At 51.2% G+C, this 17,500-nt stretch overlaps 1 long non-coding RNA gene across 2 annotated transcripts in view; it reads left to right on the forward strand.

Annotated features, from left to right (window-relative positions):
- LOC113587347 overlaps nt 1-17,500 on the forward strand; it is a 72,256-nt gene that overhangs the window by 50,003 nt on the left and 4,753 nt on the right. For both annotated transcript variants that reach the window (XR_003411729.2, XR_003411728.2), the window contains one exon: nt 13,902-14,178. This is a non-coding gene — a long non-coding RNA (uncharacterized LOC113587347). The remainder of the gene's footprint in view (nt 1-13,901; nt 14,179-17,500) is intronic.

A 17,500-nucleotide genomic window follows, 5' to 3' on the forward strand; every position in this document is an offset into this window, starting at 1 on the left:
GGTTAAGGTTAAAATTAAGATATAAGATTAGGGTTAGGATGAAGATCTAGGATGAAGATTTAAGATTAGGTCTAGGGTTAGGGCTAGGGTTAGGATTAAGATGTAGGATTAGGGTTAGGGTTAGGAATGCCAGTAGGGTTAGGGTTAGGGTTATAGCTAGGGTTAGGGTTAGGAATGCCAGTAGTGGGTTAGGGTTAGGGTAATAGCTAGGGCTAGGGTTAGGGTTCGGGTTAGGGTTAGGATTAAGATGTAGGATTAGGGCTCGGGTTAAAGTTAGGGTTAGGGTTATAGCTATGGCTAGGGTTAGGTTTAGGGCTAGGGTTAGGGTTAGGAATGCCAGTAGTGGGTTAGGGTTAGGGTTAGGGTTAGGATTAAGATTTAGGATTAGGGCTAGGGTTAGGGTTAGGATTAAGATGTAGGTTTAGGGCTCGGGTTAAAGTTAGGGTTAGGGTTATAGCTAGGGCTAGGGTTAGGTTTAGGGCTAGGGTTAGGGTTAGGAATGTCGGTAGTGGGTTAGGGTTAGGGTAATAGGTAGGGTTAGGGTTAGGGTTAGGGCTATAGCTAGGGTTAGGGTTAGGGTTAGGAATGCCGATAGTGGGTTAGGGTTAGGGCTATAGCTAGGGTTAGGGTTAGGGCTAGGGTTAGGGTTAGGAATGCCGGTAGTGGGTTAGGGTTAGGGCTATAGCTAGGGTTAGGGCTAGGGTTAGGGTTAGGAATGCCGGTAGTGGGTTAGGGTTAGGGTAATAGCTAGGGTTAGGGTTAGGGTTAGGAATGCCGGTAGTGGGTTAGGGTTAGGGTAATAGGTAGGGTTAGGGTTAGGGTTAGGAATGCCGATAGTGGGTTAATGACCAAACAGCCATTTTCAGTCCTACCGCATGAAACACCTCCCAGCAGCCACAGGGAATTTCACTGCTGAGAGGTTCGGGGCTAATAGAAGTTTGCCCTGTTCCGATGGATAGGTTGCCCTGTGTTTTTTTGACGGGGACCTGGGCACTGTATGGGCTTCCATCATCTCCTGAGATTAAGATAAAAGATTTCCCATTCAGGACAATCTGGCCTATTGCTCGCTCCTGAATGTAACTGCTGGGTGATGAACACACCGCTGTTCTGCCGGTGGGAACGGCGCTCCCAACCATGTCTGCCCAATATATTTTCATTTCTTTGTGATCGTACGCGAACTGGGTTATAGATTTTTCCATATAAATGAGCAATATAAATGTTTATTATTATTACAATATTCCATCTGCCTTCTGCTCTCCTCCCCATTCAATTATGCTAGAGAATGGTGGGGAAGGGGCGTGTGTGTGTGTGTGTGTGTGTGTGTGTGTGTGTGTGTGTGTGTGTGTGTGTGTGTGTGTGTGTGTGTGTGTGTGTGTATGTGGCAGGCGGTCTAAGGCCAGAATTGCCTTTTTCTGGATACTGGCGATGTATGTGGGTGCTAAGTAAATGATCTGAGGACGTGCTGTAGGTCCTCCGCGCCGTCCTGGCTCATACTGGCTTTCTGTAGAAATAAAACAGCAACGGTCATTGCACTGAATGATGCCACCTACATCCTGTCCTGCCGTAACGCCATAACGTAAACTCACACTTACGCTTGCTTGCTTAGTCATTCACTCGTGCACGCAAATGTTCAGACATCTGAGAAGCGCTGCAGTTCCTCCAACCTGTCTGTAAAATATTTACGGCGAGGATCTTTTCTTTAATTGTCGTGTTCGCGTGGCTCTTCCTGTGGGCGGAGCCTCTGCCGCACTTGCGCTGGCGAGCACAGGTGCAAGCCAAGGAGATGTTGAGTAGATGATCAGGTGAGCCACAGGTGTCTGGCATCACTACGTGACACTGTGTCAGGGACAAAGACAACGAGTGAGTGTGTGATGGCACCCCCTACTGAGGGCGCCTTGACTGCTGCCTTGCGTGTGTGTGTGTGTGTGTGTGTGTGTGTGTGTGTGTGTGTGTGTGTGTGTGTGTGTGTGGGGTGGGGTTTGGGGGGGGCGGGCAGGTGGTATGTGTGGGAAGAATTTAGTTGAATTCTAGAACCCTCCAAACAACAACAACAACAACAACAACAGGCATGACTTTCACTGGGTGTCACCCTTCGATGTTTTGACAAACACCAGGCATGGAAAACGTCCCACTTTGCGGACCGGCGTCTTGGCTCTCTGCAGACTTATCGAGGAAGGGCCGATCCCAGCTGGTCGTTAAAGCGCAGTGTCGTTCCTCTGCATCCTGCTACCATTTCAGCTTAAGCTCTGCTGGTGTCTGGAGCACAGCAGGAAGCGCAGGGTCAGGGGGTCTGGTAGTCGTGGACAGCAAAACAAAAATGTAAAAAATATTGTAAAAGAAATATTATAAGTAGTGTTAGAAGCAAGTACATCTTATATTACATAAATGTGTAATCTAAAAAATATAATGATAACAATTATTTGCTTCACATTTAAACTAAAAAATTATATTAAACTATATTAAAAAATATCAAAAACATCAGACAGCTTTGTTATATACATTTCTTTCACATCAGTCTTCCTTTGAAGTCTGTGTATTTTAAGAAAGGCTTGTGTGTGTGTGTGTGTGTTTGTGTGCATGCATATGTGTATGCATGTCCTACACACACCCTCCTACACACCCTCCTACACACACTCTCCTACACACCCTTCTACACACATACACTCCTACACACACTCCTACACACTCTCCTACACACACTCCTGCACACTCTCCTACACACACTCCTACACAGCATTACCCTTTACAAACAAACAAAAATAAATAAAAATCAGAAAGAATGATGTCATTACAATATTTAGCTTTTTCTGAACTTTTATTAAAGAAGTGGAGAGAGGGTGTCGTTGGGAGAACTGTGGGAAGGTACTCCAGTCGTTCATTTGACCTGCAGGATGTTTATAAACATCTATAAAAGGTAAAAATGATCTGAAAGAATTTCCTTGTGAAGATCCAACAAAACAACCAAAAAAAACCCCAACCAAATAAGAATAACAAATAAAACAGAAATCAACTACAACAAAGAGCCTACTGTGATTAAAATACATTGCCCTAATTCACAGCCGCGCTAGCAGGCACTCACAGCTGAGCTGTTGTGACTCATCTTTCCTGGACGCTCGGACTGTAACCGTGCGTCATGTGTCCTGGACATCGCTGCTGCTGTACCAAGGAGCCCGAAATCCTGTGTGTGTGCGGCCCATGTTTACGTGCCCGGCTGTCACGTGGCGGCCGTGAACTCTCGGCCCGCTCCAGGCTGACGGAGGCCCCCCTCCGGGCTGCGGTTGGTGTTCAGACCCAAACTTTGGGGTAGCAGAGGGGCTCACACGGAGCCTCCGTGACACAGGGGGTGAGGATAAGAAAGAAACATGCGAGAGAGAGAGAGGGAGAGGGAGAGAGAGAGAGGGTGTGAGAGAGAGAGGGAGGGAGGGAGAGAGAGGGAGAGAGGGGGAGAGAGAGAGAGTGAGAGATATGGAGAGAGAGAGAGAGATAGAGAGAGAGGGAGAGAGAGGGGGAGAGAGAGAGAGAGGGAGAGGGAGAGAGGGAGAGAGAGGGGGAGAGAGAGAGAGAGGGAGAGGGAGAGGGAGAGAGAGAGAGAGAGGGAGAGGGAGAAAGGAGGGAGTGCTGGCAGATAAAGTTTGGGCCTGCCCACGCTGGGGAAGGCCGAGCAGCACGGGGGTGGGAACACAGGCTGTCCTTACTGTAGTGCCTGCCACCCAATTATCTGGAGGGGCCGGATGTGGGTCAGAGGTCACATTCCTCCCAGAACACGTCACGTGGCCAGAGCTGTTGTTCTGCGCACCCAAACACTGCAGCCTCATTCTGCCCGTTCAGCAGTTAACCTGGCTTACCCCAAACAAAGACACAAACACACACGCAAACAAACACGCAAACAAACACGCAAACAAACACGCAAACAAACACGCAAATGGGACAAAAAAACAGCACTACGTGTGAGGAGCCTCAAAGCACGGAGCCCCAGCTCCGCCCACAGCCACAGACGGAAGCGTTTCTCGCCCACCCCGAGGAACTTCTCATGTGCGCCGGCGGGGGATGTGCATCCCGCGGCGACGGCGCTCGGTGCCGAGCAGCCTCCCGGTGGCGCTCACTCATTGGCTCGCTGGTTAGACCGTTTCTTCCTCCTTGCGGTTCCGCTTGAAGGCAGTGCTGTGGAGCAGTGGTTGGTGGCCCTGAGAGAACAGTGTGTGTGCGTTTAACGCTGATGTTCACGCTCGCTGACAAAGGGCAAGCACACGCGCACGCACGCGCACGCACGCGCACGCACGCGCACACACACACACACACCATCGCTGTGTTTAGGTCCACCCCGGGCACTTCACTGTGTAAAGCAGGAATGCTGGGAATTAGGTCTGCGTCAGTTGAGCCGGTTAGGGGATAGGATGGCCTGGTCCTCTGGCTTCTGGAAAACGGGAGGCTAAATCAGGAAGCAGGAGTCCGCTAGCTGCACATTCTTCACAGATAATTAGCAGGAAAAGGAATGAGGGATATTTCTGCTATTTTATTGCATTCTGTTATATCACATCAGTGATATCTGTCTGTAAAGCGTCCTTGAGTTTGAAAAAGGCGCTATATAATAATAATAATAATAATAATAATAATAGTTGTGTGTAAGCGTGGATGTGTGTGCTTACTTGTGTTTGTATTTGTATTTATGTTTAACTGCTTGTGTTGAAGTGTTTTTGCATTTTTGTGTGTGCCATTTTTTGCATTTGTGTGCACCCATGCTTGTGTGACTGGATCCGTGAGTGTGGGAGAGTGTGTGTGGGTCTGTGTGTGTGAGAGTGTGTGTGGGTCTGTGTGTGTGAGAGAGTGTGTGAGAGAGTGTGTGAGAGTGTGTGTGGGTCTATGTGTGTGAGAGTGTGTGTGGGTCTTTGTATGAGAGTGTGCTTGGGTCTGTGTGTGTGAGAGAGTGTGTGGGTCTTTGTGTGAGAGTGTGTGTGGGTCTTTGTGTGAGAGTGTGCTTGTGTCTGTGTGTGTGAGAGAGTGTGCTTGGGTCTGTGTGTGTGAGAGAGTGTGAGAGAGTGTGCGTGGGTCTGTGTGTGTGAGAGAGTGAGAGAGTGTGCGTGGGTCTGTGTGTGTGAGATTGTGTGTGTGAGAGAGTGTGTGTGGGTCTTTGTGTGTGTGAGAGTGTGTGTGGGTCTGTGTGTGAGAGAGTGTGGGTCTGTGTGTGTGTGTGAGAGAGTGTGTATGGGTCTGTGTGTGAGAGAGTGTGTGTGGGTCTGTGTGTGAGAGTGCGTAGGTCTGTGTGTGAGAGAGTGTGTGTGGGTCTGTGTGTGAGAGTGTGCGTGGGTCTGTGTGTGAGAGAGTGTGTGTGGGTCTGTGTGTGAGAGTGTGCGTGGGTCTGTGTGTGCGAGAGAGTGTGAGAGTGTGCGTGGGTCTGTGTGTGCGAGAGAGTGTGAGAGAGTGTGCGTGGGTCTGTGTGTGAGAGAGTGTGTGAGAGTGTGTGTGGGTCTGTGTGTGTGAGAGTGTGTGTGGGTCTGTGTGTGAGAGAGTATGAGAGTGTGTGTGGGTCTGTGTGTGTGAGAGTGTGTGTGGGTCTGTGTGTGTGTGAGAGTGTGAGAGTGTGTGTGGGTCTGTGTGTGTGAGAGTGTGCGTGGGTCTGTGTGTGTGAGAGAGTGTGTGAGAGTGTGTGTGGGTCTGTGTGTGTGAGAGTGTGTGTGGGTCTGTGTGTGTGAGAGAGTGTGAGAGTGTGTGTGGGTCTGTGTGAGAGTGTGTGTGGGTCTGTGTGTGAGAGTGTGTGTGGGTCTGTGTGTGAGAGTGTGTGTGGGTCTGTGTGTGTGAGAGAGTGTGTGGGTCTGTGTGTGTGAGAGAGTGTGTGTGGGTCTGTGTTTGTGAGAGAGTGAGAGAGTGTGTGTGGGTCTGTGTGTGTGAGAGTGTGTGTGGGTCTGTGTGTGTGAGAGTGTGTGTGGGTCTGTGTGTGTGAGAGAGTGTGTGAGAGTGTGTGGGTCTGTGTGTGTGAGAGAGTGTGTGGGTCTGTGTGTGTGAGAGAGTGTGTGGGTCTGTGTGTGTGAGAGAGTGTGTGAGAGTATGTGTGGGTCTGTGAGTGTGAGAGAGTGTGTGAGAGTGTGTGTGGGTCTGTGTGTGTGAGAGAGTGTGTGAGAGTGTGTGTGGGTCTGTGTGTGTGAGAGAGTGTGTGAGAGTGTGTGTGGGTCTGTGTGTGAGAGTGTGTGTGGGTCTGTGTGTGTGAGAGAGTGTGTGAGAGTGTGTGTGGGTCTGTGTTTGTGAGAGAGTGTGTGAGAGTGTGTGTGGGTCTGTGTTTGTGAGAGAGTGTGTGAGAGTGTGTGTGGGTCTGTGTTTGTGAGAGAGTGTGTGAGAGTGTGTGTGGGTCTGTGTGTGTCCGGCTGACGTGCCAGACCTCTTTCATGTCAGGGACGAGTAAACAGGATCCCTCAGGCCTGTCTGTGGTGAGAGCAGAGGAAGGTAGAAACCAGACTGTGCTGAATATACCAGAAAGGAAGGATGGGGTGTGAGAGCGCGCAATAGATAGACGGAGAGAGAGAGAGAGAGAGAGCGAGAGCGAGAGAGAGTAACATTTTAGATCAACATCTCCATCTCTCTTCCTTTCTCCCTCCTGCTATCTCTCTCTTTTTCTGCATGTCTGTTTCCTCTGTGGAGGGCTACACAAGTCGGAAGTGTGTGCGCACATCTTCCTCGGATTCTGGCTGGGATGGGAGCTGCGTATCCATGTCACGGCTCCGGGCGAGGAGTGCTCCGTTTATCTGAGCTCGGGAGAGGAGCACTCGGTTCCCCTGCGCACACCGACACGCGGTAGCGCCGGAAGCCTCCAGCTAGCTCCCGTTAGCCGAGAGGAAAATAAAACCGCCCTCAGTTGTGGAGCAGAATTAACTGCCAGAGGCCTCCATTCCTGACCCATCCCGAGCTTTCGGGTACCTCTTGCCCCGCTCTCACCGAGTCGGGGTGAGCCGCTTGTCCTCTCACCTGGGCAAATTGGCCCGGAGAAGAAACCTTCGCTAAGCGCGTGGAGTCAGGAGGTTTATCACTCTCACGGCTGCAGGGAGCAATTTAGCATTTTGGTTGGCAGGTGTGCGTTCTTCCCTCTCTAACTGATGGGAGAAGCTGAGGTGGTGCGCAATTTAAGGAAATGTATTCGGCTCCATTTGGCTACTGTCAGTGAAGTGTTCTGGACAGAAATCTAATTTAGTGGGTTTAGCACACTCAGGGAACATGATCTGGCAACCCCCGCACTCAGGGAGGAAGCCAAAGTTTGTGCTAGTTCTTAAAGGCACAACAGCTACAATTTAAAGTTGGCACGATGCCAAGGAGGAGCTGGCACTTTGTGGGCTGAACTGTGGACACAGAGCTGATGAACGTTCTCTCTCTACAGGCAGCAGGGGGCTCCACACACAGGTGTGTGTGTGTGTGTGTGTGTGTGTGTGTGTGTGTGTGTGTGTGTGTGTGTGTGTGTGTGTGTGTGTGTGTGTGTCAACAAACAAGCAAAACAAAAGTCTCTTACTGCATGTGGAAGGACATTTACATGCAGAGTGATGCGATCTTAGCGAGATAAGTGTATGGTGTCTGTATTTAACGTGAGATCACCTGCCCCTGCTGTTAGGTTAGCGTCACTGTCTGGCCTCCTGCGTCCCCTGCTAAGGAGAGCCAGCTCAGCATTAGTTCCACGGTCTGCAGTGTCGGAAAGGGTGGCGTGGAATGCCATGGAATGCCAAGGGACGCCGTGGAATGCCACGGTTGGTCTCGCCAAGCGGCACACTAATGACACTCTGCGGCCAACAAGCTGGGCTTCCCAGGCCTCGTCTGCTGGTATTCCTGAAGAAGCAAGAAAGGTGAATTCCAGCTCCACGGTGTCACGTCTGAGATTCCGGGCGTGTCGGATTACACGTGTAGGGACGTCTGGAATGGGCAAGGGCTTGCCAGACTTTCTGCATGTCAGCCACCAATTTCTATATATAGACCATACGAAACTGGAGAAAAGGCGAAACGATTTGACCTGCAGGTCATGACGGCCGGGTTCTGTGTAGGGCCCTCCCGTGTAGGAGCGCTCGAGGCCATATGGAAAGACTTCAAGCCCTCCTAACCTGAAGTCATATCTTCCTGCTTTGCCGCTAAGGAAGTATTCGGGCCTCCAGCCGACGGGAAGTGGTGCCTCGGCAGGTAACGAAGTCAGAAGACAAACCAGCTGCAAGAACCCCAGCGTTCCCCGCGTTTGACCTCTCACCTCAGCTGAGCCTCAGAGCTAGCTGCATAACAGACATATCTGTACCATCAGCGCCTCTGTTGACTTATTACCGGTCTGGACTGGAGTCTGATGGGAATTGCGAAACCCAAACAAACGGAATGCGTGCGCACACATGATCTCCAATGTCGACTTAGACACATATAACCTCATCCAAATCTGAACCGAAGGGAACTGAACCGAAGTCCTGCCTTGTAAATGCACACTCTTAAAATCATTTTTAAATGGTGAAATGTTCCGTGAGTGTACGTTGTATGTGATAACAAGGGTTCAAAAGTTCACGTTAGGCTTCGGTTATTCTTTGTACTGTGGAAAGAAGAAGAAAGGAAGAAAAATGCTCGTGCTCCCTCCTTCTGCTGATATGGGAGTTTTCTGCGTGGGTTGAAATATTGTCTGGAACGTTCTATTTAGTTTAATTACTCAACAGCTGTTATGTTTTAAATCTGTTCTCAGGCATAACATCCCTGCCACTAATTTTACATGGCTCCTCTCTGTCAAGTCTTTTGGTGCAGCACACCTACCAAATTGAAAGACCAGGGCTCAGTAACTGAACCCAGCCAGCCCACCAAAACCAGAGGCAGCTGGGAGGGAGCACGGAACCTGCACCCGCAACCCGGCCCAGCGTACACCGTGGGGAGAAGAAGAGGCCCGCTGCTAGATTAGCACCCTTAGTGTGTCTCAGATCGGAGATAGACTTCAGTTTATCCCAGACCAGTGATAGACTGTAGTTTATCCCAGACCAGCGATAGACTGTAGTTTATCCCAGACCAGCGATAGTCATTATTTTATCCCAGACCAGCGACAGACTTCAGTTTATCCAAGACCAGCGATAGACTTCACTTTATCCCAGACCAGCGATAGTCATTATTTTATCCCAGACCAGCGATAGACTGTAGTTTATCCCAGACCAGCGATAGTCTTTAGTTTATCCCAGATCCGTGTCGGTCCTAAGCAGCACCCGGGCACAGAGAGGAGTGAGGCGCCAAATCCCAGCCCAGTGAGAGCGCACCCTCCAGGCATGGCTCAGTAGCAGTCCTCTTGAGAGCACCCATGGGAATCACAGGAGTGCGGACTTCCCAACCCCTCTGCATCCCCCGAAGGCCTGGAGAGAGCATGCATGCCTCATCTCATGTGTAACGTACATGTCTCTCGGAGCAGGAATGACACCCATGAAAGCATTCTGGGAGTCTGGTGCTGGGAGCCACTGCTAGAATTCAGAATTCTTCATAATTTAGAAATCTCTATGGAGCTGATGTAAGCAACATGTTGAACTTATAGTTTGCCATATATATATCTATATATCTATCTATATATCTATCTATCTATATATATATATACACAAATGCAGAGTTCGCCCCCCGCCCCGTTAATGGCAAATGCGCTCCACGGTCTGCAGTGCCGCTGAACGGATGTAATGAGACGTAAACGAACACGTTTCCTTACAGAGCTGCCGGACACTGGCTCAGTGACAGGCTCAGGACTGAGCTGAGTGCAGCTCGGCACACTGACCCACCTCACAACTCCATCACACTGGACTCTCGGGAAGGCGGGGCGGTGGTGCTGTGATTGTTGTTTTTGTTTTTCTATTATTGTGGAACTCAATTGAAAACAGGAAGTCTGATGGTTGATAAGCAGCTGAGTTGAGTCTCCTCATTCTCTCTGCCATCCTGCTTTGGCTCCAAAATGACACCCTTATCCCTTCACATGAGGTCCTCTCCGATTTTCTGTGTGTGTGTGTGTTCGTGTGTATGTGTGTGTGTGTGTGTGCGTGCGCCTGTAACACACCTTTGCCCCCATAGTTAATGGTCTCCCTGAATTGCCTGAATTCCTACCCTGACATGAACAATGTACATATTTGACCCTGAATAACCCAATAAAAAAAACTGCATTTTAAGTCCCTGTATTAAATTAAAATATATTTAACATTGCATATTCCACAATAGTTCACTTCTACTGTAATTTATGATCCATGAAAAAGCTTTAACCTAATAGCTAAACAGATAATTGCTGGCAATCCACCGGCTCCAGAACCGTGCTGGCTCGCGTACAGCTCCCCGAGAACTACATGCCGCCGCCGGTAATTCAGATGAGATTTTGTCTCGTTACATGCTGTCACTTGTTGAATTTTCCCCACTCTCGTGCCAACAGCCATATACACGGCGGCCGTGAGGAGCGGTGACGTGCGGCATTGTGGGATTGCTTGTGGCAGTCTGTGGCAGCGGCGTCATCCAACGGGATCGCTGCTGCTCCCTTCGGTCGTCCTGTTGTATGTGTGCGCAGCGGTTCAGCGGAATCGCTTCCCTCCGGATTCTCTTGGGCCGTGGAGTTCTCACGACCGGAACGTCTGGCTGGTTCTGAATCGTCGGTGTAAATATTTTTCAAGGCTGAAATTTGAAGCCGGTGGCTCGCACACACAAGGTGACGTGACGTGACAGCCGCGTGAACGTCTACAAGATGCCATCCTTGGCCTGTCGTTAGAAACGAATCCGAACCGGTTCTCCCATTCAGTGCCAGAGGCGTGTTGTCGCTGTCTTCTTTTGTTTTTTAGACAACTTTGAACTTTGAACTTGAACTTGAACAACCGCGTGTTGTCGGAGGTTTGGAGAACAAGCGATGTTTTAACCCTGACAGTGAGTCATGGCGATGCTCTCTACCTAAGCGCTGTTGGGAGTGATTGACTCATGGTATCAACAGAGTGAGGCATGATACGCTTACAAAAAGATAGACGCTACTGTGGCTACTGTGTTAGAGTTTCCCCTCGTGTGTGTATGCGCATATGTATGTATGTTTGTGTGTGTGTGTGTGTGTGTGTTTGTGTGTGTGCATGCGCGTGCACGTGTGTTTTGTTTTGGAGTGCTCTGGTTATCCGGGTGACTCAGTTGAGGAAGTGTCAACAGTAGTCTGCCTGAGGGAGTCAGACACAGAGAGAGAAGAGCGCATGTGTGTGTGTGTGTGTGTGTGTGTGTGTGTGTGTGTGTGTGTGTGTGTGTGTGTGTGTGTTTGAGAGAGAGTGATTATACATAGCCGGCAGGCCCGGTCTGTCAGGTCACTGAGTTTCTTCGATGAGGGAGGTATTGTGTGTGTATGTTTGTGTGTGTGCATGTGTGAGTGTGTGTCACCGAAGAAGGGATGGATCAGGTTGCATGCTGGGTGTTGACAGGGTTCTATGTGTGGCCCCTATGCCTTGTGTGTGTTTGTCTATGTGTGTGTGTCTGTGTGTGTGTGTGTTTGTCTATGTGTGTGTGTGTGTGTGTGTGTGTGATTGTGCAAGCATGTGGGCTAAGCCTGCTGGCCGCACTAGGGCAGGAAGACAAGCTGCAGTAGCGTGTCACAAACACACACACACACACACACACACACACACACACACACACACACACAGACACACACCCCTCGCTCCATCTGGCCTTTGTGTGTGGGCGCACGGTCACATGCGCGTAGACGCTGAGACGCAACTCTTCATGCCACGCACTCAGGCCCTGCAATCCCACCTCTTTGTCTCCTCTTTTAGGAATTACACTTTTATGTCCCTGTGGCGGCATTTGCACACCAGTACGCGCGGGATGTGTTCTCTTACCCTCCCCCATGGTAATTAAGACCATCGTATTGTTCAGGAGACCAGCACAGACCTTTTCAACAGTAATGACTTTACCCTACACCCCAGGCTACCGGCAGCCTATCGTTTACCACACTGCTGGTTAATGAACTCTGCACTGATTCCACACAGGCACAGGTGAGTGTGAACACCGCAGGTAGGAGAGGGGGGGGGGCGTGGCCTTTCTTCCCCTCCACAGGCATCGGGGAGGGTTGGGTTACGGTGGGCGGCTCGCCCGGGAAGGCCGGTGCACCACCTCTCCTGCCACAGGAAGTGGTTATGATAATCGTATCCAGGTAGCGGCACTGTCTGTGAGGGAACTAGAAAAAGGGACCTGTATGTCTGTCCGAGGATTATGTATATATTGTCCGTTGCGCACGATGAGTCCTGGTGCCATTTCCTGTGTAAGCCGTTGAATGCAGATGGACAGTGTGTCAGGTCACTGGCTTTGACGATTATTTGAGCGGCGTTTGAGCGGAGCCGCTGGGTCGAGACGAAGCCCCTCGAGCTCTGAACTGGACCGGAGGGGCCGGATCCGGGAGAAACGGGCACGTCCCAGCAGTGCCGGCTCTGGTGCAGGGGGTGATGGTGTGCTCACGTCTTCCTGGGTCGAGACAGGGCCTCTTCCTGAGGAAGGCACAGGCCCTGGCCGATCAGGGCCCCCCCGCTTCCTCAGACAGGATGTTTGCTGAGATGCGGGGACTGCACACATACCACCTGCAGCGCGAGCGCGCGTGCGCCGTCGTGTTTACGCCGTGTGCGAGAACCTCCGCTTCTGCTTCTGAAACGGCAGCGGCACGCTCTGCCGTCTGACAGGTGGGCAGGACGCGCGTGTTGTGAGCGGTGGAAGGAAGCTCTGGGGTCTCTGACAGTCGGCCTATCGCGGTATCGCAGGCGGTTGGCTGTGGCGTAGCAGACGGCAGGACTGAAAAGATGAAGCCCAGTGATCAGGCATGCGAGCGAGGCCATTGCTGATGTCAGCACCGAAGTCTGACCCTAGTGCTCCTGGCCGTGGTCTCTTTCTGCTTGAATTCGGCCATTGTTCACATACTTTGGTCTCACTTGTTTGAGAATAGCACCAATGACTCAGGCCCAGCTAAAGGGAAGTCTAAGCATCCGGACGCTCGGCAAGGCTCCGGAGAGCCCCATTCCGAGCTGTGAGGTGGGACGTGGTTAATCTCCTGTCTTGCGTCACTGACTGAGAGTGGTGGCGGTTTTCTGCTTCCAGGTATCGTGCTTGGGTTGGGGGCGGGGCATGCACACCCAGGGTGTCCGAGAACACGGAACAGAGGCAGCTCTGTAACACCATTTTTAGAAGCCTTCTGAGTCTTCACGAGACCACTGTAACCTTTACGTTGACCTTTAGTGAATCAGGCTCCGTTAGGCTGAGCACTGTTCCTTTGTTTTGAACCCTCTGCCGTCATGATGCAGTATATTAAAAGTGAAGTGCTCCATTATAACTACGTTTAAACCATTAACCTGACAACACAAATGCATTGTCACCTTTTGACATGCACTGGTGCGCTGGTTCGAACCCCTGCCATCACAAAGCATTGTGGCACCAGTGGGCTCAGGGTTTTTATGCAAGGGTCTAAATGCCCTATTTCTTTCGTTGTGGGGTGGATGGCGGGCGGAGGGTCTGAGGGGACCCTTCCTCCACCCTGTCTCCGAATGCGGAGTGTCCGGCCGGTCTTCACAAGCTGGGGCAGGTCGAGACACCGCAGAAGTCCCCGTTGGCTCTTAGCGCGTGGTCGCTTCCTCCATGCTGTCTGTCTTTTCTGCCACGAAGCCTTTTTGGATTACACTTAAGGGAACGATTCAGAACCGACTCCACCCTTTGCTCTCGGGACTCGGCGGAGTTTCCAGGTGACGGGGCAGGCGCAACCAGCCCCGCTCCCGGAGATCTTAAAAGGGCCAGTGTTAATCCAGCACCCGCGGAGATGTTGTCCAGACGCTCCGGAATCCTTGGAAAGGCAGGCTCGTCAGATTCCGCGCGGCGGCGCTTGTCTCTCTCATCTCTGTTTTCCTCTCATCTTCTCTCCTAATGATCTCCAACCTTTTTTCTCTACCCCTCCTCAGCCCTCCTCCACCCCAAAACCACCGCTGATGACCGGCGAGCTGAAATGAGAGGTCAAAGGTTGCCATTGATTGGCTGCCCAGCAGGAAGCCACTTTGACATTTCAAGGCTTGTATGGTCTGCTTGTCTCCTGCTGTCCTGCACCCCTTCCTGCCTGCGTGAAGGCTAATGTTGGCCTGGAGCACTCCTGCACGCGTCACCCCTAATGACGATCACCCCAGACAGTTCCCGCCCAAAACGAAGGATGAAACAATTTCAAAATATACCAGACTTGAGGTGGTGAGTAGAAATCTGGACAGTATATACTGAAATCTGGACAGTATATATGGAAATCTGGACACAGTTGATATTTGAGGTCATTATGCTTTTTATCTTAGTAACTGTCCATATAGATATATATATACACGCATGTTGTAAGATGTAAACGTTGATTTTTTCCAAGCATGTTGTAGTGCTGTAAGCTGTAATTATGTGAAGGGTTGGGCAGGAAACCCGAGTTTAGCTCAGTGCTAAATGTGTGGGAAACCCTGTCTGTGTTTGTGGACATCATGTGCTGAGGTGTGTGTACAAACGCAAGACCCATGTGAAGCCATGTGCGCTCTCTTCCTCATCACGATCAGCAGTGCGTGAGTGTGTGTGTGTGTGTGTGTGTGTGTGTGTGCGTGTGTGTGCGTGCGTGTGTGTGTGCGCACATGTGTGTTGTGCGTGTGTGTGTGTGCGCGCACATGTGTGTGTGCGTGTGTGTGTGTGCGCATGTGTGTGTGTGTGGGTGTGTGTGCGCATGTGTGTGTGTGTGGGTGTGTGTGCGCGTGCATGTGTGTTGTGCGTGTGTGTGTGTGCGCGCACATGTGTGTGTGCGTGTGTGTGTGCGCATATGTGTGTGTGCGTGTGTGTGTGTGCGCATGTGTGTGTGTGTGGGTGTGTGTGCGCGTGCATGTGTGCACCAGCTTTGCGGCTGGTGAAGTGTAAGCAAACTCTGACCCCTGCTGTGTCGGACTCACACTCCTTTCGCCTCTGTAATGTGTGTGTGTGTGTGTGTGTGTGTGTGTGTGTGTATATATGTGTGTGTGTGTGTGTGTGTGTGTGTGTGTGTGTGTGTGTGTGTGTGTGTGCGCGCGCATGCTCCTGAGGGAAGTGGCAGCAGCATTGAACACACCCCTCAGCTGCGTAAAAAACCAAACCCAAGGCTGTCGTCCCCGGCAACTGCGGCATCTCATAAAAAATAAATAGCGTTTCCATTCATTGGCATTACAAAACACTGCGTCGTCGTCGCACAGTTCAACCGCATTACCGGCGGCGGTAGCATATGTTTTATGGGATAGCAGAACTCTTTTCAATCTACTGTAAATACATAAAGCCATCTCACGCAGGGCCATTTGCAAGTGAAAGGGTTCTCCAAGATGGGAGTCATTGTGTGCTGGCGGGGCAGGAGACTCTGTGAGACTACAGTGAAACAGGCAGGACAAAAAAAAACAAAAAATGCCTGCCCACGCTGCGGAGATTGCACACCGAGGTATCGGACACAGACGGCCAATCAGATGCAGCCGTTCGGTACCAGCTCTGCCTGAGGGTCTTTTCATGGTCTGAGGGGCTTCATACATGCTGTCCACATTTGAAGAAGAATCCAGAGAGCAGCTGTACTGTAGTAAAAAATAAAGTAAAAGCAAAGTGTGCGTGTGTGTGTGTGTGTGTGTGTGTGTGTGTGTGTGTGTGTGTGTCGGAATCATGCTTTCTGATTTCTGTTAATCATCTAAATGTCCAAGACACAAGTGTGATATTTCTATGTTAACAGAAAATATGTTGTATGTGCCATAAAAATAGCCAGATGTTTATTTTTTACGATATATATTTTTTCCTGTAATGAGTCTCTTTCGTTTTCGTAAACCCACACGTTTGTCTGTGTCAGGCTGATCGCTCTGACCCACACTCTGCTCTGTCACACAAACCCCACCCCACGAGCCTGCCTCTGCGTTATCTCTTCCTCTTTCAATTTTTGCCCCCTCTTTCACTCACTGTTTCCCCCCTCTCTCTCTCTGTATTTCTGTCTCTCTCGCTCTATTTCCATCGCTCTCTCTGTTTCTATCGCTGTATTTCTGTCTCTCTCTGCTCTGCGATTCTCCGGCTGCCTCACACACGCTCCCTGCACATACATGTGTGGCGTTCACCCCGGCTGCTTCCTGCGCACAGCTGCTCTGACCCAGTAAACTTTGCAGTGAACCTTGGTCCGGCCATCACCGGTTGGCTGCCGTCCTGTCATGTGTCCGCCTGGCACCCACCCACCCCACCTCTCTGCCTCAGTAGCTGAGAGCACGCTCCAAAAAAACCCCACCTTCGGCTGCTTGCCACAAATGCGCGTCTCCTGCCTGCTCCGGGTGGAAGAATCCGGAAACTCATCTGGGCTGCCGAGCCCTCAGCAAGCAAACGGTGGCACAGTGTTTACTATGATTTGTGGAGGAATATTATCCGGCAGGAAACACACCCCCCGCCGCATCACAGAGCTGTGTCGCTCCAGAGGGAGGGCGGTTGTCTGCGAAAGTCGCGTCTTGCTCTCCGAGCGCGATGGGGAGAGTCCCGCCGTTTCCGGCAGTATCACCCTGCTCCAGTCACTCCTGGGAAGAGGGTGGGAGAACTGGGCTCGGGATCAGCTGAGCTCACCAGCAAAGCTTCCTGGAGTTGATTTTGATTTAATTTGCAGCCTAAGCAACTCCGAGTCAGATTTCCTACAGCTCTGAATTTCTTACAGCATTCCCACACCCCCCCGCCCTTTCCTTCTCTCTCGCTCTCTCTCTGTCTGTTTTTCCCATGGCCTTCCCCCACATATGAAAATGTGGGAATATTCATGTCTGTCTGGAGCGGGGGATTTCCCACATCCATATTGCTTTCCATGGCATGGAGCGGAGAGTGATCACACCGGCAGCTGTGTAAACCCGGAGACACTCCGGGCTCCCTGTGCCCCTCTGTACGGCTCTGAGGGCATCACTGTCTTCCGCGGTGTTCAGAGCGCTGAACTGGAACTTTTCTTCCTCACGCCCGTGAAATGTTCTCATTGGAGTCTGTTCGTGCTTCAAGGAAACAGACCTGCTGAAGTGGTTGAGACGTCCTCCTGCATCTGGTTTCTGTGGGAAGAACACTCCAACATCGGCGAGGCGCCGTGGGGTTCCGCCTCTTGTGTCTTCTGCGGTTGACGGCGATGCCGCAGGTGTTTAATGACGGCGCAGAATGAAGGTGTCGTGATCTAAGTGTGTGAGGGCATTCCTAGTGACACAGACCCCCTCTGGAGCCGCCTTGAGCCGTGCTCATCTGCAGATCTCAGGCACGATGCCCAGCCGAACGGTGGACGCCTCCGGGGCGAGGGCGCGGGGTGTGGCCTGCTCGCCGGGTGCCGGTCCAGCAGGTGCTGACAAAAGGAGCACGGCAGCGTGGGAGTGTCAGGATGCCGGCTCCGATACGCAGCGCCTGCTCGGCGTAATTACGGCATGGGGAAATCCGCTGGATTTGCGCCACATGTGATCTGTAAGCCATGGGATAGAGCTTCCCGGTGATTATCCGAACTCTCCGTCTTAAGTGATAGAGGATAGGAAGCGCGGCTGTAATTATGGCA

The sequence above is a fragment of the Electrophorus electricus genome, chromosome 10 (assembly GCF_013358815.1).
Source record: "Electrophorus electricus isolate fEleEle1 chromosome 10, fEleEle1.pri, whole genome shotgun sequence".
In the NCBI taxonomy this organism is placed as follows: domain Eukaryota; kingdom Metazoa; phylum Chordata; class Actinopteri; order Gymnotiformes; family Gymnotidae; genus Electrophorus; species Electrophorus electricus.